This window comes from Anopheles aquasalis, chromosome 3 (genome assembly GCF_943734665.1).
Source record: "Anopheles aquasalis chromosome 3, idAnoAquaMG_Q_19, whole genome shotgun sequence".
NCBI classification, from domain to species: Eukaryota; Metazoa; Arthropoda; class Insecta; order Diptera; family Culicidae; genus Anopheles; species Anopheles aquasalis.
In genome coordinates, this window is record NC_064878.1 from 28,959,045 (window position 1) to 28,983,288 (window position 24,244).

The following is a 24,244-nucleotide window of genomic DNA, read 5'->3' on the forward strand; positions in this document are numbered from 1 at the left end:
AGTAAAACCAAAAAATGTCGAGAATTTTATGAACTTTCAGAATCAGTTCAGTTTTTAACGGTATATTACTGTTTGGATGAATTATGATCTTGAGACTGTAGAAGAAACCATCGCTCATTGCCCGCAGTGTGCTTTGTGGTGTTTTGGCTCATTCTTGGAGAAGCGTTTGCATAAACTGTTCAAAACTATGTCATTTTTTAGGTCTAACCTTGCCCTTCAAAATACCGCAAACGGAGAAGTCCTGCGCTTTTTGCGCCCATAGATATTGACAGCCAGTGAGACATGGAAATGAAGTGTGAAATGTTTCTTTACGCTAATCTCATGTCTCGGTTGCTTTGAGGGAAGGTACAGAGTCCTGTTGGAGTCTTTAGGGATTTCGCATGAATTGTTTGCATTTCTAGGACTGCAATGAACCTTTTAATAGCTTTAGAAACATTAATTTGTTGATTTATATCGGATCCACCGAACGAAAATGTGCGAATAATGCAAAAAATTGCGTGCTATCGCATCTCAACCCATTATCAACCCGGTTTATGCGTCATGGTGGCCAGCCGAGAGTGTAAATTATCAGCTGACTTTCCTGGAAACTAAATCCCATATTTTTTTTCGTTTAAAAACTACAGGATAACGAATGGTTTCTCATCAAAGAAAACAAAGTTCAGAATTTCATCATTTGCGGCCAAGCGAAGCAAGGCCTCTTCACGGTCTCAAGACCATAATTCGTCCAAAAAGTAACATACCGTAAAAAAATAAACTGATTCTGAAAGTTTATGAAATTCCCAACATTTTTTGGTTTTATTCAATAAAATCCTAACAAAAAATGAAAATTATATGGCGTTTTAAATGTGTTGCAGTTTTTTGCCTCACCCTGTAAGGATGTATTTTTTATGTCTTGTGCAGATCATAGGGAACAAGATAGCGAAACTACCAGGCAGCAATTCTTTAATTCTGGAGCCTGTCAAGTTTTCGGACACGCACTGATACATAGATGTCAAACTTTCCAAATGTGAACTTGCAATTACCTCAAATTCAGCGGAATGTGTCGCAATACAACGAATTTTCCCATGGCTCAAATCAGCATCATTAGCTTCAAGCAACAACGTAACACACCGGCGGTTTGGGTGTAAACCCAATACTATAGTTCCCATAAAATTCGATGTTTTATGCTCACTGCTGCAGACTGGTCGTCGCGTATTTCATTTGAAACTTTACCGGTGACCTTTAAAGCCACGATTTGACACACTAAAAGGGAAGAGTGTACACCTTCGAAATGTCAAACCGATGCTCTCGCTGCGGTCGGCAGCACTTTCTTTATTCATCCTCACCGTGACCTCAAAGGTGGGCACAATGCAGCGGAAGGGTTCGACCGGCGAGGCACACGATCGAATTTGGTTTTATTTCGCAAACGAGGCATTATACACACCCACAACAATGTAGCCACTATTCTCTGACCTCTTCCTATGGAAGAGGACCATTGGACCAAGCAAATCCGTTCCGAAATGCCCATCCAATACCCTACAAAAGTCGAGACCACGAGACGCACCGAACCGCACTTGATTCAAATGCGAAGAGAAGAGCTCAGCCTTCCAAGGCCAACACCAAGGGAGGGCATGCGTGTGCGCACCCGGGGGCCAAGAGGGCACCGGTCAAACAGAGCGAAAGAATCCGTTTCCCTAGGCCAGCCATAGGCTCCACATATAGCGTCTCATTTACGTCGCTTCCCTCCAAAAGTCGTGAACGCAATACAACGGTAGCCTCGCGCGCTTCTGGTGCTAGATCGTGACAACAAGAAAGTATGGGAAACGGAGCTACTACCACCGTGCTGCTGCTAGAGCGTAGAGCGGGTTCATAGTGACAAGGGCAACCGCAGTAGAACGGTGACACGTGAGGTACTGGAGCTGGCCTCCACCCGCGTATCGGTTCTACACTGCAACAGACATTCACGAGACCAACCGGCTTCTAATCTTTTGCGCTACGATGTCAAAGGTTACACGGTTTTGTTGGCCGACAACGGTTGCTCGTAATTTGCAGTCCTCCAGCCCCTGGTGGCATGAACGGGAGGGGGGGCACGAGTAAACGTGTGCTCCATTTTGTGGGGAATCGAGGCAATGAGTGGCTCGGAATCGATTGAAAAGCCTGCCTCTCCAGCAGTCGTATGTTTTCCAGCATATGGCAGTGCTGACTGCTCATGGATGGTCGCACACGATGGGCGATAAGCTTACAAGTGTGCGCGCTAAGTGTTTTCGAGTTTAAGACGTCAGTTAGAAACGTGCTGAGTGAATTACGGTAGTATGGTTGACATTCGGCTAAGGAATCAATATAATTCTTTGAAAAAATGATTCATTAAGTTACACGGAGCAACTTCTTATCATTTATTAAAAGACGAAAATCGACATTCTTCTCCAGATTCGTCGAGGGAAGTACAGTTTTTTTTTAAATAGAAATGCCGCTGCCTACCTAACCCTGACCTAACGAGTAACTGTAATCGAAAACCTTGAAACCTTCACACAGGCAGTAGCTTCCAACGAACACGAAACGTGAGCTGGTGATGAAAAAAAAAACCTAATATCAGACTAAGCAAAACTGATCGATTTCGATTCGGCCAGCATCATCTGGCAGCGTCCAGTTTGCTTGCCTGCACCGTTAGCCCTTTTTCCAGCGGTCAGGTCTCATTTCGAGGCATTTCCCAGTGGTTGCTAGCAGACTCCCGCCGGGCAGAGACCTGTTCGCTCTCGTGCAAGCCGGGGCAGAGGAGGGTTGGCCAACGGGCACACGATTTCGCCCCGATACCACGCCACAATCCGGAGGAGGGCTTCCTGTGGGCGCACAACACCGTGGCCACGGCCCACTAATGTAGCATCCGCGCGCAAGAGAGCTTCTTGGCTTCGTTGCTGTTGTTGTTTTTTTTTTCATCTTCCACTTCCTGTTTCCTATTCTTCTCATCCACCCCCTCCCGACACCCGACAGCAGGCGGTGCCTGAGAGCCCTTCTCAACTCGTGCGATCCGCGCATCCATCCGCGGTTCTTGATTCGTAATTTGGAAGCATCCCTCCCCCAACGGACACTTTGCCGATAGATCGGAAGTGTGGAACGCGCACACCTCGGCTCGAAGGTAATTAACCTTAACTCGAAGAACTTAAATCAATAACTGGCTGATAAATAAATAGCGTATCTAGCGCAACTGACTAGACAGAAAGTGTGGCGGCGGGAGAGGGGGTAGTTGGCAGTAGAAAGGGTAGCAGCGCACATTACACAGCCAGCCATCGATGCCGCCAGCGGAAAGCAATCATCGGATCGAAACGATTGGCAGCTGCGCTTCGGCTCCTCGCGGCGCCTGGAGCACGCATCCAGCATGAGTGCGATCCGCCATATCGAACAAGCAGCGCCCCAAGGGGCGAGTGGGGAAATAAAATTTGGAACAATTTAACAAACCCCGTTCAGCGAATGGGCCCCATGATGGTGGGCCCTTCCGGTAACATTAGGATGCTTTTAATAGAAACCTGAATTGCTGCAGAATACATGCTTAGTATGGGCGTGCAGATTTCATTGGGAAGAATCCAAAACCAATGTAAATTAAAATGAAGTCAAAGAACGGATGGAAAGGTTGTTTGAATTATGACAGTTGATTTCGCAACGAGTGTTTTGACATATCTTTGATTATTCATTGCTACCATGTCCAATATCCACTTTCACACCCGTTACAGGATCATATTGTAGCGTTTTGAGTAAATCATATATTTTCTGCATACTTTTACTGTGTAGTTTCACTATTTTCAATGCGTTGTTCTTATAGATTAATATTTTCTTATAGTTCTTATTATTTATCAAAATAATCGTTGAACTTTCTGCTAAATTTCTCAATTTTTTCAAGTCTTTAATGAGTCTGTACCAGCACATGAAGAAGATTCTGTTTAAACAGTTTAGCTAAGGCAGAACGTGTTATTAATTCGAAACAGAATCTCCATGCAGCCGGAATCGCATTGTCCACAAAATGTAACATTTTTCCCAAAAGAAAAGATGCGAAAGAGTATCTCTGACTCTAAAGCGGCAAGCTAGATGAGAGATTGTGATTTATGATGCTACATTATGAGCTCGATTGTAAGAAACATTCAAAATGTTGACGACGCATCAGTCACGGCGTGTTGGGTGTATTAAAAATGTTAATTCAGAAACTACCTTGTCCTGCAGAAATGCTTATCAATAAAAATAAGATGACCTCAGAGGGTCGCGAAGGTGTAATTAACTAAGACTTTGATAAAATGAACAACTGTTTACGCAAATTTTCTAATTCCCAAACTGAGGAAAAACTAAAATGAGCCAAAAATGTCTGAATAGATAAAGAAAACACTGGTTGGTCCAGTTTCGGGGGCATACAAGCAGCTAAACAAGGTCACCAAAGATGATTGATCAACTAGCTTATGCACACGATGGGCGATACGCAAAAAAAAGATCAATCAACAGCCGCCAGGAACATGGAAAATCAATCAACAAATCAAATCGTTGCCATTATTCTTTCCCTGCCTATCGCGGGAGGAGGAAGACCTTGTTCATAGCCTCGACCAGTGGATGCCAGAAGACAAATGCGCCCCAAAGCAGCCGGAGGAGGATATCGATCAAAGTCCAATTGGGTGAGCCGAGAGACAAATTGAGCGCATCCCTTCAGTGCCAGGGAGGGGGGGCAGGCCAAACATTCTAGACAGGCGCGTCAGTTTTAAGGTGCAACTGGCGACAGTAAGTGGTGGCGGTCTCTACGCGCCGGTTCGCGTTCCCTCCTTTTTGGCAAACAAATGAACTAATTAAGTCGCGCCAGTCGCGCCAAACTGTGGCTCCGAAAATGAGCTGCATGCTCAATCACACACCCGACGACGACAGCGCGCTGACGGAAGTTCGGAACCAAGTCATCAATTGTGGATGTCCGTGGCACGGTCACCAGTTCACCTCTGCTAGGGGAAAAATTTGTCGTTGAGTGGCGGATGCGTTAAAATATCCACCGAGGAGTGGTGGGAGTGGAAATGGAGCGGGAAAGAGGTGGAAAACTTAAACCGCTAAACACACCTTGGCACCTCTCTGGCGCGAGTGTCGAGTGTCGACGAGTGTCGTCGTGGCTGTTCGCGAAGTGCGACCGGTCGGCCATTTACACGCAATTTGTTAAACGCTGCAGCAAAAGTATCAGGCACGCAGCGGCAGCGCAAAAATATGCCGAAATGAAAAGACCGTCACCATCGTGACGGCGAGGTGAGAGCAGCAGCCGGATTGCTGCGAGGGGAAGTGTCAATTTTCGAAAATGACAACTCAAGCCCACTCTCGGGCCGTCGTCAATTTCGCTTTCGCGGTCCACCAGGTGGCCGCGCGGTGGAGCGAGCGGAACAAACGGAAACCAACCGTCGTCGTCGTCGTCGTCGTCGTTGTTGTTGCTGGTGGCTGAGACGTCAGAGAGTCTCACCAGTGGACGAGGATCGTCGGCGTGGTGGAAAAACAAAAGTTTCTCGAGCGGGGCCACTCTCTTTCGAGTCTGTCTCGCTGGCTGACCATCGGAAAACCACTGGCCGCGAGGGCAAACGGGTGACAGCGCAACAGGTTTTCGGGGCGGTTTCCTTTCCATTTCGTTGAGTTGCGAGCGGCGCCGCGTGGCCGCGGGCACGATTGGCGGTCACCGAACGCCGCAGAAATGATGCCGAAAAAAGGCATGATCTCCTGCCATGCACACACATGAGATGGCATGACACACATGCGGATGAAATCGTCGCGAAGGTTCGTGTGGGCCCAGCCAGCCAGCAAGACGACCGCGGCGATGGTCGCGCTTCCACCACCAAAAGCTCCCTTCTCCCTTCCTGCTTGATTTGACGCGTATATCTACAAATTTAGGCCACCACGCCAAAACCCCAACATTTATGGAAGAGTCGGCATTTCGAGTTTCTTTGATTTCACGGGCGCGCAGCGTTCGTTGGTTTTTTTTCCTGCTGCTACACCGTTTTTTTTTGTGGTCAATCAAAGTTTCGCTTTTGTCTTACCATAAAGAAGCACTACCTAGGCCACTGCCTAGACAAAACATGGGCAGGAACACGCACCACTAGCACCTCCCTCCCTCTCCGAAGGCAACATAATTTGCAACATTTCGAGATACGAACGCGCAGCATCGCGCATGGCATTGACAATGTTACAAGCCGGTCCACGCACTCCTAGGAGCTGTCTTGTTTTGATTTGTCGACGCATCTTTGCGATGTGCCATCACCACCTGTCTGCCTGTGCGCAATGGACAAATTGTTCAATCGAAATTCGTGCGCACCTTCGCGGAAGCTGCGAACTTTAAAAACAAAACAACTCCTCTCTGCGGCAGCGTATCGCGTGGCAAAGCGCGTGTTGCGCTGTTTGTTTCAAGCAATGCATAGCGGGCCATTGGTCAGATGCGGCTCACTACCAGAGTACACTACCCGTGGATGATTGGGCCGAGACAAAATATCGCATCGCTAACCAACCAACAACAGACGTGCGAAATTAGTATGACAATAAAACGTTCGCTTTAATTAGCCGCCGCCGCGCCGGGGTCGGCGCTCAAGGAAAACAGCATCAGAAATGTCGCGCGAATAAATTACGCCATCGGGCTGACAATGCTGGCCTCTGGGTCTGGTGCATGAGGGGTCTGGTCTGGTTCTTGGTAACAAGAGAGCGCAATTAATGCGCTCAGGTGCGTGAAGCCGAATCTCCGTTACTAGCTCGGTCCTCCCGGGGTGGCCGATGGCCAATCAAAAGTATATTGTTGTTCGAGTGTTGTTACAGACAGACACACATGCGTGAAGTGAAATGACTCCATTATGGGTGTGCCTGGTTGGTGGTAATGTCTTGGATATAGTTTCTGGCCTACAGATAAAACCATCCACGGGGAGCGCAGCGTAGCCAGTCTCCAATTAGCCACATCGTAAAAGAAACACATTCGTCGCAATAAAAATAAAGTTAAGCCTCAACACCCAACACAACACGTATGTTGATGATGATATCTCGGTGCGATATTTTATGTTTCAATACAAACGATTAAAAATAATTTCAAAAAAGTGATAATCATGCGCGCCCAACGTGGGGCTCGAACCCACGACCCTGAGATTAAGAGTCTCATGCTCTACCGACTGAGCTAGCCGGGCTTGCGGAAGGTGAGAAGTGCCTTCTGTTCAAGTCGAAATCATCCTTCCCTTGGTTACGAGCATGTTGCAGCATATAAATTAACTAAGCTATAAAGTAACTAAGCGTTTATTAATAAAAATACAATATATACAAGCAAAATCAATACATAACTGATGAAGTTATAGATTATATGAAGTAACACAAGACATTTAAATCTGTAATTGATGTCTCAGCGACTAAAACATTGAAATAGTGATTCTAGCTGTTGAGTGCATGCAAAGTTCAAGGCTCTTTAATCCAGGAAGAAGACATGCCATTTCAGTCCCATGTCAATAGTAAAAAGATCTGAGTTAGTACAATCCGTGGGAATCGTTTTAGAAATCATTGGTCAGAGATATTGCATTGATAGCAGAATGTAAAATGTTGTGACTTCTGTGGAGTCTAAAATCCACCCGTCGATTGCAACGCAACCCAGAGGCACAACCCACAGTCCGTTGATTACACAGGATTAGACGTCAATTTAAAAAAAGGCTCTCAAGATATAGCTAATCTGATGTTGGTTTGTGGATGTTGAATACAAGCTAGATCGAACAGGAGAGATAACCGAATGTCGGTTCGCATCTTATCGATTCAATCTAGCGAAGCTGAGCGTCTAAGCGGATCATTATAACCGACCCAACGTGAGACCTTGAACTCACATGTTCTACCTGCCAATGGTGGTTCAGCCCCCATCATGCTGAGCACGTGAACTGAGCGACCGACGGTGTTAATAATCGGTCAAGGCAATTACTGAAGTGTTTTTTTTTTGCATAGATGTTTGATATTTAGACACCAGCGTGTGAGAATCGTCTACGCAGCAACAGCGGATCGATTTTGATAGACAAATTTTGGGAATATTGATTTCTCCCCCAGCAACCAACCGCGACCGAACGGATGACCGAAACCAAAAAGGCAGCCAAAGTAGATCAACAGCAGACGATTGTGCAACGTACCGTCGTCGTTTGATGTGTACCGGGAGCCGGGTAGAATGTTGGGCGGTCGGATTATTCGCTCCGATTATACGGTTCATAGTTCAGAACAACGACGCCTCGGCTCCGAATCTAGCATGTGCATAATATAATGCCGCACCATAAAAGCGACGGTCGAGCGTTTTACGATGCTTTCAACACAAAAACAGGGAACACAACGGATAGCAGGAACAGCGCCCGCGCGCGCGATGGAAGAGAGGGATGAGGGATTATAGCCGACTATCGGGTGTTCTTTTAATTCTCGCCGATAAATTGTGGCGCTTTTCTAGCATGAGAAGCTGAGGTCCGGTGGGGCCCATTATCATGAATGGAAGGAAAATAATAAAAGAAAGAAAAAAAAACCGGCTGGACTTTGAATGCAGCCGCACTTTACAGGATCTGCGCGATCGCCTGTCTCGCCTTTCCGCATTCGAACGACCGACCAACCGACCGACAATGGGCAAACACAGAGTCGAGAGTAATTTCACGACTATTTAAACACTTTAATTGCCAACTTTCTTACGCATTGTGCGATGATCGCTCTCCTCTTGCGCGACTGCGCGAATTTACATGCTCGATTGATTCCCCCCCGGCGCTCGGTGACTTTTTGTTCGGGAACCCCGGGCGAACGGTGTCGATTCAACCCATTGAAGAATTTTGTTTTTCTGGTAATCCACCATACGGAAAAGGGTCACTTCAGTCCGAGAGATCCAGTCCCTCCCCAAAAGAGTCGATTCGAGTCGAACGAACGGGACAGTATGCTGCTTCTTAGCGGATGGCGAGAGAAAGGTGTTTCACGTCCGAAGCGGTGGGTTTTGGATTGGAATGTGTGACTTTCAAACGACAACCGATCGCAGGGTAATCGGGTAATATTGGAACGATATCTGTTTCGCCGTCGAGGGTCGAAAAGATTTGATTTAACCAAGCCGAGCGTTAAAGCGGGGCAAGATAATCGTTTCCGGACATTCAGTAATCGGTCTTTTTTATTATTTCGTACGGAATTATTAACAGTTACATAAATGGCATTAAAGGTGAGACATTTTTCACAAAAAATGCCTTTCCAAAATATTAAAGAATTATTGTTCAAAATTAGCAGCTATGCCCAACAAAACTGATCATGTTTAAGAGATACAAATAAACCATTGGTAATAGGTTTAATCTTTGCTAACAGCCTCAAGAATCAAACAGATATGCAATCGGATGGAAGCATCATTTAACACCAATGCACTAATATAAACAGTAGAAGCGCCTGGCTAGACAGTCAATTTCCTGTGCCAACCTCCCATTTCGACACCAGTTGAATTGGGGAAGACGGAGAGTTTTATGGAATATCCAAATGGTCCATTTTGGATACGATTTGTAGCGACAAAAATGTGGATTTTTGGTTTAATAACTCAAATTAACAGAGTTTAGAATAGAGGATATGGGTTTTAAAAATATATGATCTTACAAGTATTCTAAAAGAAGTGTAATTAATGTGAAATACAGTTAGAATTGCTATCCTACTATCGAAAAAGTAATATAATTAAAATTATTAAGAGCAAGAATTCCATCAAATTCGATCTAAAGACTGCCTAAAGTGTGAGTGTTTTACTCGAAGCTGTTTAAAATGTTCAACTGCCGCTTCTCTTGCCTAGCCTAGTCCGATAAACATGTTTTCAGCAACACACACTCACAGTGCCACGGAAGACTGGTTTCTTCATGAGTGTGAAACAAATCTACCTCATTAGAAGTGCTAAAAATGGGAATCAGAAACAACATTAGTCCAACGTAGTGTTTCTTTTTATTTTTTATTTTACCAGAACAAACTGGACTGTTCTGGAGTGGAATTTGAGACCAACCAAGACGGCGGTCATTACTTTGAGGAGTGTTGTAGAACGGTTCGCGTTGGTTCCTGATAGGATGAGCGCCGTGATTGACGATTCTCCCTTCTCTTTTAGCCATGGTTGAGCGTTTGCATAATTCCGCGCTCTTTCCAAGCGAACCATTCTGCACGCCTTGATTTTATGGCCTTGACCTCACCGAGCGCGATGATGATCATGTGTGTTGGAGAACAGAACAGAATACCCTCGTCTTCCCCCCACCAGCACCAACGCGATGGGTAATCAATGCCAGATTTACTATTGACGGCTCCATCAAATGCTCAATTATGAATCAACGGATCGTTAAAATAAGGGTTTCTAGGCTTGAAAATTAGGACTATTGACTGCACAACGGTTGGAGCCGTCTCCCGTCGACTACTCTCAACAAATCAAGCGCGCCACAGTTTTAAGTTCATCGCGTAAGACGATAATTCCCTCTGGATCGATCTGTGCCACTATAAACGCGAGCGAACAGAACACGCAGGAAAGGTCCACGCTGTGAGTAACGGATTCTCGGGGCCCGCGTGATGGATGGAGCGAAATTCTAATGATGACCCATTCCTTTCCACGATGACTCTTTAGCGACGTGTCTTCGATCGATCGGAAATTCCCGTTGCCGTGCTTGAATCATATAATATACGGAGGGGCCCCGCTGCCGGACCTCACCGAACAATGGACGGGAGGCCATGAGTGTTTGGGATCGTTAATTCGGCACCTTCTTCTATGCATCGGAATGCTGCCCGAAAAACGGAAGAAGCCCGTTAGTTTAGTGGGCAAAGATTTTTAACACCACAGGCCTCCCGTCTCTCTCTCTCTCTCTCTCTCTCTCTCTCTCTCTCTCTCTCTCTCTCTCTCTCTCTCTTTCTCTGTGTCATCTTCGTTCGGGTTCTGATAGCAATCAGAAGCAGATGCTGAAAGCTCGAGAACAACTAATAATGTTGGACAATTTGTTACTGCTCAGCGTTTGACAGTGTTGTTCGTTAAATCTTCATTCTGATCACTTTGTGCCAAGGGTGAATTGTGTTTGAATCCATACGATTTTAATCACACTTACGCACGAACGGTCAAACGACTCCATTTTTGCGTTAAAATCATATTTCTCCCTGCCGGATGAGCTCCCTCCTTCCCGGATGAGCTTCCCCCTTTTTTTGTCAATTAATATACCGGGAGTTTAAGACCGCGACGATAATAATAAAAAAAAAAGATACCGACAGGAAATGACGGAGCCAATCTATGAAAGCTGACAATTATAGTGCTGGACATGCGCCATCGACGTCAACGTCGGAAGACGACCGAGGGTCGAGGACGGGGAGGTTTTTTTCACCACCACACCCTATCCTATCATTAAACAACGAAAGTGATAACCACTTATAAAGAGAATTGATAGCTTAGGCGTAGCACCAGCGTACGCTGTAGAAAACGGGCGTTATTGGGAATTGTAGAACGAGAGTTATATCTTTGCCAGTTGTATTTGCATTTTTTTGCAAACAGTTTGCTCATGATTTCTGCATATACAAAAACAGCATGTTCTACTTTCAAGCATGTTCGACGATTGTATTGAGACAGTGAACAAAAACATTCATCAACATCGAGTACAGTTCGCAGAGACAATCTCGCAAATGAAAGGATGCGTACAACATGGGAGACTATTTCCATTCAAAACCAGCTACAACCTGGGCACCTCATTGACTGATAGCTCCCCCCCATACGGAGAGACATTCCACTCATACCCCGCGCAGGATGGACTTACACGCTGACAAGATATTCTGTATGTTTGTTCGAGCATAAAAAGTATTCGTCTTTAGACAGCGTCCCCCCCTCCGGTATTTCCCTTTGGTTGTGTGTACCTCCCATCCGCGACATTATCCCAGACATATCCGAGCTCAACGGGCTTCAATGGTGATAGGTTTGCATGAAAGAAATAGCTCCCCCGAGGGGGAAGATGAGCATTGGAAAGGTCAATGGCCGTGTGCGACGCTAGGTATCAACGGTTCCACCTTCCCCTCGAGGATTCTCGGTTTCTATTCACGTTCTACGCTCATCTTCAGACAGCGCAACGGGTAGCGCACTGTAAGGGGAATTGAAAAAGATGCCTATTGAAGCCACACCAAAGTCCCAAGATGTAGTAGTGCGACATTGTACTGTTTTACGAAGAGAAAGCGCATTCATTGATAACTGAATGCCGTCCTCCCGTCTAGATGACAAACATTACCTTCTGTGTACCTATTTCTATTCCTTTTTTTACGTTATCATATCTAAATCAAGCACTAAAACATTGTTGGGGCTTTTTATGTTCCCAACTAAGTTATGTTATGGCCAGTTACTGCCGGAATTTCTATCAGTAGTCCCGGTAATCACCTTCCACAGGGATGGGATGCGATTGTACCGACAAACCGACGCGAAGGCGGCTCGAGATACAAGACAACCTAAGTGCTGTTCTTCCAGAACCATCAACGTAATTGGCCAACAATGACCTCGAGGTTCGGGGCTCTTAGCCACCGCCCGGCAGGCAAGGATCGACAATTGGGGATGTTTTGCATCGACCATCGAATTCCAACCGCCGCGCGGATAGCTGGCGCCAGTGGCGTTACCATGGCGGGCAGGATGGTCCCTCGCCCGGTCCGAAACAACATATCATCACGCATGTATCGCCATAGACACTGGGAGAGCAGTGAGGGGAGCTTGGGATGTTTCACCAGCGATTCACTTTTGATACTGTACAATACATTCCCCGGGAGCAAGTGTTATCGACAGGCAAGGCAAGGCTAGGCATGCGGCCAGTAACCAGTGGCCAGTAACAACAGGAGCAGCACGGCCCAAAACGGGAGCAGAAGAAAGGAGAAGAGCCAAAAAGCCCACAGCTCTGGAGCCACTAAAAGAGAGAGAGAGAGAGAGGAACGGCCGATAGTCGATACGCGGAATGATCGGATGATGAAAAAAAAAAGAGAAACAAACAACCGGGACCAGGGATGCTTTCGCTTGGATTCCCCAATAGCTTGCTACTGGATAGCTAGAGCTCGTTTGGGGCCTGAAATGTGCTGCATCATTTCGCATGATTTTCACGATTCTACATATGTGTGATGAAGGTAGTTTTCGTCTATAACGAATGTTGATTTGCTTTTCATGGAGCAAGCTAGTATTCGGTAGAGCGAAATGATAGGATTGTTACGCATGTCATGGAGGGTAAACTGTCAGTCATACCCTAAAATCTATTAGAATAAACTAATGTAGAACATTTCATATACCCATACAAAACTAGATTACAAGTTAATGTCTCCACAACTAATAGACTTATTTGTGTATTTAAGTATATTCGTTACTAGGAATTCAAGCAAAAGCAAATGATTTGCTTTATGGTAAAACAATGCACAACGCCACCGAAAATGACAGTCTGGCCCCAGTGAGCTTTTCGTCAGTTGCTCCTCTCGGTGGACCTTTGCTCGCATCGCAACATTACTACCACCCTAAACGTACACAGGGGCCTGGCGCTGCTCACTAACACACCGACAAAGGTCGAAAGGCGCAGACGCATCCTTATCGACTCACGACCCTTTTCCGCGGCAGGATAAAAGGCACTGGGGGGAGCTAGGGCAGAGGAACCCCGGCTCGGTCCGGGCGTCCTGTGTGCTGGTATCTGTGGGCCCTTTGTGCCCGTGCGTCGTCCTGGCATGTCAGTGTATGCGTTTTGTTTACACTCGCCAACGAACGTCCTCACTAGCACTATCGCACGGCACCCCAACAGAGTCGTCCTGGTGCGTCCTGGCGATGGTTCTTGTCGCACAGCCCACCTCACCACCAGGCAGGACATGTCCCACGGTCCCGGAGGGGCTGGTTGGTGGTTCTGGGTTGTTCTGTGTGAAAAATTTTCGGAAGCGCTTCGTTGTCGCTTCCGTTCGTTTGGGGACCACCTACGGCTGTCTCTCTCTCCTAGGGGACAGCCACCCGTATTCGTAATATTGATCAAATTATCAAATATGCCTTCGCTTTGGTGTGGTAGCTCGATCCGACAGGGGACCTTCCCGGTTTTGGCGAATTCGCACCATATCTTTCACGAGGGGCCAGTCCCGAAAAAAAAACATCCCGTCCAGACCCCGAATATTCCACGCGACAGGCAAGGGAGTCATTTGGCAGAGCGCACAGGAAGGAAAGGTGATAAAACATTCAAACCACAACCATGAAGCAGAGAATGTGTTGTGTGCAGAAAACGGAAGACTTTCAGCCCGAAAAATGTGCTCCGTTAGGGGAACGGCAGGGTAGGGCATGGCATGGCAGGGCAGGTTTGACACACGCTCCATGGCGTCAAAGGCTTTCTCTCGGGCCCACTGCTGGGAGTTTAGAAAAGGCAATGTTTACAAACGCTTTTCAACTATTGTCTGTCACGAATTTCACGCATTTCATTCCGTATTGCAAATATGGTCGATTCGATTTTTTTGTGTTTGAAGTGAAGGTAGTAGTTTTCGAGAATGAGTTTCGGGGATGAGGAACAAGTAGGTGTCGGATCAGAGTGATTTTTTGCATTAATTTGGTATTTAGCCAGGTTTATGCGTCTCTCTTCTGTATTTGTATCGTATCCACATCTTGGGATCGAAGATAAATGTTAATCTTTTATTTTTGCAAGATTTTCGACAAAAGTTTTCTTCAAAAGTCATTAAACTAACATAGGACCAACATAGAATCTAAAAGCTAATTTGTGGCTTATTTTCAAACATCTTCGATAATCAAATAATTGCCATTTTACTCGATCATTCTAAAATATCCAAGTTTACAATAAAACCCGAGATTCACACAAAAAAACCTTAGCAGGAAATCTTCAATATAAATAAATCTACCCCAAATGAAAATGTGACTTTTGTGTGGAAAAATAGAAAATCTATTAGAGAAGAAAAGAGTAATACCCGGTGCAGATAACGCCTTTACCATGAAATGGGTTCTGTCACCATTGCCGACGCTGATTATGGAAAGTGTGTAATTATGAAAGTGCGTAAACGACATCATTACAATACAAAACCGTAATATTATTCAAACACAATCTATCGGTATCGGCCGCCGTTTTGGCACACATTTGATACGCGGCTGCTGCTGCGCTTCTCTCGGGCGAAAACAAGATAACGCAACGTGTTCCTCCATCAATCGCCGTTGCCGCCATGATGCCACGGTGCAGAGCGACAGAACCACAACCCAATGGCTGGTATGGTCGATGACGTGGTAAGCAAAAGTCACTGGCCACCGGCGACAGAGCGGATGGCTCACTCTGCCCATTAAACAGGAAACAGGGAGAATGCTATCACGACGAACTGATTGCATAATCGAGTCTGCGAAATTCTGCGAGAGCGGGACTGGGGATTGGGGACTGGGGGGTCTGGGAATCGAAACACAATCGCAACCACAGAGTACGTCATATCTCTTTCAATTTGACCGAAACAGAAACCGCAGCCGGTCGGTTATCTCTTCGCGGCCAAAGTGACGACGAGGAGAAGGAGTTTGATCTCTGATTTCGTCGTCCACCCCGCCCACGGGTACTCGTGTGGCCAATCCGTGCGCACACGACCATACATCACGATCCGACGACGATTCCCGGAGGCAGTCTCGCTGGCTCTCCAGATCCGACAGTGACATTATCCTATTCCGCCCGCAGGCCAAGTATTGTCGTCGATCCCGCAGGTTCTAGAGTACGGAAGATCTTGTCTGATACCCGCGGGGACAGTAGAGAAGTCCCAACAACGCGACCATTCGAGGACCACCAGCGGAGGAGCGAGATCTATTCTAGTGAAGAGACGCGAGGCATCGGTACTCGGTACACGCGGCACTCCAATACCGGTCGGTCGGATCGGTCTCCGGATGACATCATCGTCAAAGTCTCGAGTTTCGATCACCAACCTCGCTCAACTCAAAACCAGGGGGGCTGCGTATGTATGTGTGTACGTGGGGGGGCACATTTTGCGTTTACGGTTGGCAAATGTTTGGCCAGATTGTGGTCTAGCTGCTGCTGCTGCTGCTGGTGCGGCGCTGGGGTTGTTCCGTTCACTGTTTCTTTACTTTTACCACCTCCTGCCTCAGCTCAGGCACACGTGTGTAGTGTACACGGCGAATGAAGGCGTAAAAATGGCGTAAACAGGACCACCCTCGCCCTACCCCTTCGTTTCTGCGACGTTTTGTGCGGTGCCGTGAAGGGAGGATCTGTTCTAGTTCTTGAAGTTGATAACGTAATCTAGTACAAACGAGCGCGTATCAAAAAAACTGGAATACTTGTACCGCACGAAGGCCAATACATTACGCAGCTCGTCGCGCCGAAGGGGACACCACCCCATCCTCGTGGCAAACGTTCCGGCTAGCCCAACCATCCATCTTACACCTGGCACATGACCTAAGAACAAGTGCGTTGCGCATACCAAGCCGAACGCATCCGGACAATAATAACTCAAAGGCCTCAACGTCCAACAAGATATGGCCGCGAGTGTGGGTTAAAAGATCTTTTTGGCGCGCCATGGCCGCTTATAAACAAAACCGCACACACAACACAACACTTCCCAGTGGTCTTGACATTGACCACCAGCGGCGTCGAGGTTCATATTACGCTCCGATGAGCCGTGACCACGAGCAACCAACCAAGCAACCAACGCTCGCACACGGAACGCAAACAATTATCCGCGATCCGCGTGATCCGTGATCGAACGAAGAAGCACCGACTTGGCGCATTCCGGCATTGGCGGCTTGCACAACACATGTTCTCATTGATGATGGCCGGTAACAATACCTTCAAACGCCCACCACCACCATACTGGACCATTTGTTCATCTATTGGCCACTGGGGGCCGAAGATCTTTAGAACATCCAATCCAACGCTTTGTTTGCATGTAAGGGTGCATGGTCACAATAGCACATTTCCGCTAACGACCGTCAAAAAGAGGTTTAAATAAAGTTACTATCATGGTCGTTAAGATGAAAGAAAGTTGCTTTCTGGTCCAAGTAGCTCTTATGCAGTTCGATTGCAAATTCGGTTCGAAAAAAAGTTGGTCCCATATAGGGTCCGGATTTGGTGTGTTGCTGGATCGTGGTACTTTACTTTAACATACGTTCGATTGTTCAGAGTTTCAAGTATATTAAAGTGAGTTTTACTTGGGATGATTGATGGTAAATTGTTTCTCCACGAAGTCTTTTCGAGGTTATGAACGACATCGCCATATTGCATTCGTGACGCATCTAGTACCCAGGTGGTAAGGCGAATGCCGAGGAATTACTCATCAGGTAACGAACATCAGGAAGAACCTACCTTGGCACAGGGTATTGATCGACTTCCGGCCGAGGTGCTGATTCCGCGAATCACCGAAATCCGCTTGATCTCTCGAAGACTCGATAGGAAACACTCGAAATTCCGTTGATGGAAGGTGCGTATACAGGTGCTCTAATCACACACGCGCACAAACACTTTTATCAATTTCCTGCCAGCGTTAGAAAAGGGCCACCAACACCGCTCGGTAATATCTCACTATCGTTTTCACATTCACGTTCCGTTCTGATGCGGATCTTCTATTTTGCACACTTCAGCTCACAACCCTTTCTTCCCGGGTTCACACGTTCTGCTGCCAATCGCCAGAGACAATTCAAACAAAACCGATGATCACACTAACTCGACGCACACGTAAAACACATGACGCTCACTGCGTACGGACAGGAAGAAAATGGGAAAGGAGAAGAGAAAACGGATAAACAAATAAGTATCACAAGAGCAAACCCCCGCCCACCGGCTCCCCCCATCTCACACAAGAATCGTGTCACATCATCTCAAGCCGCTGCTGGGAAAGTGAAGAAAAAAAAGGCACCGAAAAGAAACTCCATAGCCAACTGCTGCACGCACTGCTGGAACCATCACCACCATCACTAGTCGCCCCTGCCGACGTTCAAAATTTTAAACTTTTGCTCTAAGCAACCATCGGCGCGACGCTGAACACGCTCTCCATCCACACACGTCGTATCCACGGATTCGCAGAGTTTGCGTAGCGTAAACAAACTTGCCATTTGCAATGGCCTGCTGCGTGACCGCGGCCCGATTTCAGCAGCAACACCAGCAGCAGTAGCATGTGAATGTGGTCAAAAATACCGGGACGAAAAGCTGCCTGGCGCGACCCTTTTTTTCTCCGTTGCCTTGCTCCTTCTTCAAGGCGAGCCTCGCAGAACCTCCGCACAGAACATCAAGTGCGTACGCACCCACGCACACACCCACACGCACATTTCGGCACATGACGCACGTACGCACCCACGCACACACCCACAAACACATGCGTACACGGCGAGGTCGCGCAGAATCAGCCAAGGACTGCCTTCTACCTTCCCTTCTGGAAGCCTTTTTTACGGTTTCTGAACGGGCACCACCACCACCGCCGCCGCCAGCGAGGGACACGCACTGCACTTGTCTGTCTGCGGCAGGATGCAGGTTGGACACTTGTTCAACACTCCCAGGATTCACTTGTAAGTCTACACCAAAAATCACCTTTCCCTAGTTCACTGAATACTCGAAATTTTAAATCTGGTAAAAGGACCCGGAGGGCTTTGAAAGAAGATTCTGGTGCCCGGCGTTCGCTGGTGGGCGTACAGCGCAGCGTGAACGTACCTCCTCGCTCACCAGTTTGTTTTTAATTAGTGAGCGAGCGTGCGAGAAGCGAACGAACGGGCGAGCAGCGAGATTGTGCCCATCTCACCACTACCTTTGCAAGTTCCACTGAACTTAGGGCTCCCAGACACGTTTTCTATCTGATTTGGCATGCTTAGTATAGCAATCTGCACTTCTGGGGCGGTCTAAATGCCTGGAATGAACCACGCATGGGTTAAAGTGGATGCGATAGTTGTATGAATAACATTCGTTTGTAAAAATAGTGAATTGTATGACGGAAAACGATAAAAAGCGGCAATAGGATGTATGAATGCTGGAATGATAGTGTATGGGGTTCTTAACATGCATCTCAACACACCCCCGCCAACCAGAATGAGTTCCCAACTTGCCCAATCTCGAACATCACGGAAAAGCTCTGATGTTCGGGATCGGACGAGTTTGACGTGTGAGATTGGAGCAGTGAATGTTTAATGTTTTACCCAGCAGCATATAAACGCAACTTTTGAAGAAACAGTTGAAAAAACTCGACAATATGAAAAAAGGGTAAAAACCCACTATTAGCACCCCTCTCGCTGAGTGGCTGATTTTTAGCATAGGGACAAAATTTTAGAACGAAAATTAAGGTATTAGAAAGGGTGAGGGGTGTTTTTTGCTCTAGATTTTTGATCATAGTTATAAGCCGGCGATACATGAAGCGTAAACTCTCGTATAAACTCAGAATGTAATGCCAAAAAGTTTACGCTTCGTGTGGCAGGCATAATCGCATAAAAGTTTATACCGAAACGTCAACTGCAATTACATTCGTGCATCTGCAATTACACTATGCAATTACATTAATTACATGTGTTTCTGGCCACAAAAAACATAAATCGACGAGATAAGTTGATTTCTGAACATCTTCTTTTATATTTTAAGATGTTTTTACTGTATATTAGCGATTGTAGAACATTCAATTCATCATAACGCCACGCTTCATGTTGGTGCTGTGTTTACGCTTGCTTTTACGCTCGGATTTACGCTCCGCGGGCCTATAATCTTTTTGACATAAGTATAATCTTTTTGGCATTACACTCTGAGTTTATACGAGAGTTTACGCTTCGTGTATTCCTACCTATAGAAGTGATTTACATTCCCCTAAAGTTTTGGCCCCCACATTCTAGGCGGCAAAGATTTTGTCGGCTGGGTACACACTCATTCCGTTAAGCACTCACGCGAGTTGGTATTGGTGTTGCGAATGGTTTTTGCTGGTGTTGGAAGAACACAGCGTATGTACACGTTTACCTACACCTTTTACGCAAAACTCGTACAGTGCATCCCAAAATGATGTCCGCTCCTGTTTCTTGTGAAAAAGGACCTTAACCGCTGGATAAGATTGTTTTTTATGGATGACAGTTTTTTTATTTTCTTTTCTTGCTGAAGCATTAAAAAAATATTGTGTTAAATACTCGGATTATTTGATGTAAAAGTAACGTAGATACGGATTTAAAAAAAATTGCGCCCTATATATGCATCTCGCTACTTTGAAACGCATCTCCTAAAACCAACGTTTTCGAAGTACACATCGGTGTTATCAAACTTATGAACTTTTTTTTAAACATAATTAAAGCTTATTTTCTTAGCGAAATTGTAAATGATGTATGATCAGTTTTCCAACTTTGAGAGGGCGCTCAAAAGGCAAATTAAAAAATACTCGATGGGCTATCGTGGAAAGAATCTACAAACATGAGCCTTTGATAGTACGAATTAATGAAGGAATGTCGAATGGGACACGCAAAAGGGTATGCTGACACATGTAGAGCATTTCGATTAATTGCAAGTGTCCGTATGAAACATACTAACGATGTACAATGTTTGTTGAGAACGAATTTTATTAAAAGATTGCAGTTTTGACATCTTTATTGAATGCTATCCCGACCGAGCAAATTTATTGAAGTTTATCCTTTAGATGACGAATGCGATTGAACCCATTACAACAGATATGTTTGACCATCGCATCCAGAATGGGCCACACCACGGGAAGCCATCATCTTCACGATGGCCCTCTTGAACTTATTGTACACAGAGACCGAGCCGAGCGCGTCCTTCGTATAATTACATCGGCGAGTGAACATCCGCGGAGCCTCAAGTGGCATCTCCAACACATACGATTCGGACGAACCTTTTTTTTTGGGGGGAAGCCCAATTCCTTCCGCATATCTTCCTCGATTTTACCCTTCTTTTTTGCTTTTTGCTTTTTGCGATGCCTGCGAGCTGCTCTTGAAACCTGAATATTGCGTGTACAGACAATCGTCAGACAATCTGCGATTCTTCTGCAGATCCGGATCTCTCTCTCTGTCTGTCTCTCTACATGGCACCTACACAAACCAACGACGTGCTCCACGGCTGTGTGTTTGAGTCATCCTCCTGTAGACCTCCTGTGGTGGGACTATAATTTACTTCCTTTAATATGAAGCCTGCCACAAATGACTGTGGCGCGCCCTGGTGCGCTCCATCTCCACCCTCCCTGCTCCATGCCAATGTTTTGGGCCATCCTCACGACCGGCAGAACAATGCCCGTTGAGCTCTTCCCGAATTTGGGAGCCCCAGAGTACCAGTTCCAGCTGCACGTTTTGGGCACGAGGGATCCCCTTAAGATTATGCCCACGGCACAGACACAAGTGGGGGGCAACGAGCGGCTCGTGCTCATAAACGGAGCTAGGGACAGCCAGGGACATGATCTCCCTTGCTTGGTCCTCTTGGAATCGTTGTTTCGTGACGATGGTGACAGGCCCTCCTGGCCCTGTGGACGTTCTAACGACGCACCAAGAAAACATGCTGCAAATGCATACGCGATCCAATGTCCAGAGAGCTCCTTGAGGAGGTCTGGAGGGGGTATGGAAGATGATGCGCCAAGAAGAACATGAACAGCAAAGGGAGTTTCTGCAACCTGGACCTGCATGGGATTTCCCCGGTCCATCGTTCGTTGGACTGCTGCAGGTCGACTGCATCTTTCGCGATGCGTTTGGAGCTCATCGCGCGGACGTCAGCGATTACGTCACGCGGAGGCGTTGTAGGTGTTTTCTGAGAAATTCGGATCTCCTCGGTTTGCAATGCCTCATACGATCCGAGTCCCGAATGATTGCCGCTTGGATGTTCCATTAAATCGAATGCCCTGGGAGCTGGCAAATTGGTTTTGAATCGCAGTTCGTCTCTGCTCAAAAATCGACCCTCCTTCGCTATATTGTCTGTGTTTTTTTTTCTTGCTGTTGCAGGAATACTTTTCCATTTATTACCATTATCTTAATAGTACTTTGCTCATTTTCTTGCCCATTCTTGGGGTTTTAAACAAACTTCGGGGACTGCTGGCACTCCAGTGACTCATGTGAAGCTAATAAGGACGCCAGGCAAAGCGAGCCACAGCGAGAAACGATGCGAACCTTATAGCAAGAGTGATAAATGACTGTCGGCTGCTACACCAGCTGGGCTGCTGCCACTGCTTTGACTGGAGCCCCATCAAGCGGAATCGATCCGCAAAAGCACTCCATTAAAATGGCCAAACTCCAGGCTTCAAGCCAAGGCACATACCAAGGGTGCGCCACCAAGTTGTGATTGCGCGGGTGTAGACTGAAAAAAGAAAGAAAGAGAGGGGAGGGGAGAGCGCAAGTTGAGGAGTGCACTTCACGAACCCCCACCGGTCATAAAGTGGTCCCAAAAATTGAGGACAAAAACCGTTTTGATAAGGGGAGCAGCGAACTGGAGTGGACATTGAAGGTGAACCGCGAAATTATGCTCCGCAATTTTTAATGCTTTACACTGAAAGAGCTTTTCAGAGAGCAACCCCTGGTGCGGCAGTTACCATGGCAGCATCTTACTTGAGTGAGCGAGCGACTTTGGTGCACAAATCGATCCGAAAGACGAGAGGACGAAATGGCCAACAGCTGCTTTTCGATGTGACATACCAGCGTTACGTACTCCATACAGCCTCCTGTAGGCCGACCTGTTACACAATCACGAGCTGGCCAACATCGGCCGTGGACCCATGCCTCACTTCCACTCTCGGAGAGCAGAGCTCTCAACGATGGCTTGGTCGGTTCGGTTAAGGCCGCCGTCGCTGTCCAGCCTGAACTGAAATCATTTGCTTAACGCCACGCCGATAAAAGCGGGCAAAGTTTTCGCCGACCCTCTAAAGTGGACACTCCACGTCCTCGCTGGAGCAAGCCGCCGGTGCTCGTTCTCTGAATCCCCGTTGAGGACGGCCGTGAGCATGAATTATGAAATGGCAAAACTTGTGTGTGGCACACAGCATCATCGTCAACAGCGTCGGCGGGCAGGTATGATGCCTGACCAACAACCGGACCGAGGCCAAACTCCAGTACCACCACCTTAGTTCTCGTAGTCCCGGGCTCACTCAACGGTCGGCCCAGGAATATCGAAAGCCAGCTATCGTCGTCGTCGCCGTCGGTGGATGGATGGATGGATGGAATGTAAATAAGAAATAAATATTAATGCCAGGGTTCGTCTATCAGTCACGGGGCTGGGCTGGGTTCTACTAGTGGCCCTACTCCTCCCTGGAAACTCCAGGGCCACCAGGTTCACTAGCAAGGAAGAAGGAAGGAAAAAATCCAAGAAGGATTGACAAAGAACCGGCGGCGGCGGTCTTGGGTTGTGACGTGGTACAGGTACCCGGGGCCGGGGCTGGTGTGTAGTGTGCCCATCATCATGGCTTGACAAATTTCGTTGCATAAATAGATTTCGGTGTGCGCAGTAATTTGTCTGGCCAACTCTGGGCGGGAGGATCCGGCCGACCGAGATTCTTAAGACAAATTGAATATTCCATGATTGATGTGTGCCCAAGGTTTGTTTGCGCGTCGGATAATCCAATTTTACCAGAAGGAGCTTAGATTGAGGAGTGCGGCGTTTGGTGAGTTCAAGAATCGGATAGTTTTGTTGTTCAGACTAATGGTATCAGCTGGTTACTGGCAGATAATGTTTTTAGTTTAATGAACAGCTGGTTGTAGCTAGTTGAACATCCTTATACGTTCGTCTATAACCTGAGGAATGCGGAACTGTACAGAGAAGCAAAAAAAAAACATGATCCTAAAGTGCACAAACAACCTCGCACCGTCTAACAGTAAAGTGTACAATCTCGGGGTCTAGACCTAATGTCTCATCCAAATTAACACCAAACCTTTGGTAATCCCTGGACACGGTATTCCAGTCCATCAAAATGGTGCAACGGTGTAGCCTGCTGCTGCTATGGTTGGCTCATTTGCTTGACCAGGCACCTTGTCTGTGGTTGGACTTATTTATGACCCAGCCCATGTCCCAGCCTTATGCGCTGCCTTTGGCCGGCTAGGCTATTTTTGTGAAAATCCGCATTCTGCATCGGCCGCGCACTCTCTCTCTCTCTCTCTCTCTCTCTCTCTCTCTCCCTCTATCTGTCTCTGTCGTGTAATCGCATTTCCTTCTACATCGCCCGGCGCCAACAACGGCGAGTTCTGCAACGAAAAGTGGACAGTCGGTTAGTTCGGCGTTCGGCTAGGGAGCTAGGGGGTTTAAACATTATCACCTCTCAGCTTGAGCGCCTACCAGCGGGACAGCAGAACGACGGCGAATGGCCGCGGCCACCGGGAAAACCGGCTTCCATCGCAGTCCGCAAGCAGCTGGTACGT

General features: G+C 47.0%; 1 protein-coding gene and 1 non-coding gene across 5 annotated transcripts in view; both read right to left on the bottom strand.

The window, feature by feature from the left end:
• Positions 1-18,612, bottom strand: part of LOC126574490 (SH3 and multiple ankyrin repeat domains protein 1) — an 80,842-nt gene extending 62,230 nt beyond the window's left edge. For 2 of the 4 annotated variants that reach the window (XM_050234724.1, XM_050234720.1), the window contains exons 1-2: positions 18,240-18,457; positions 17,256-17,643 (exon numbers count right to left, since the gene is read on the bottom strand). The gene's annotated coding sequence lies outside the window, so the exon portion shown is untranslated. The other 2 variants (XM_050234722.1, XM_050234721.1) reach the window with 2 other exon arrangements.
• On the bottom strand, positions 7,064-7,136 carry Trnak-cuu (transfer RNA lysine (anticodon CUU)). Its single transcript has one exon. It is a non-coding gene; the product is annotated as a tRNA-Lys (tRNA).
• Positions 18,613-24,244: the final 5,632 nt, after the last annotated feature.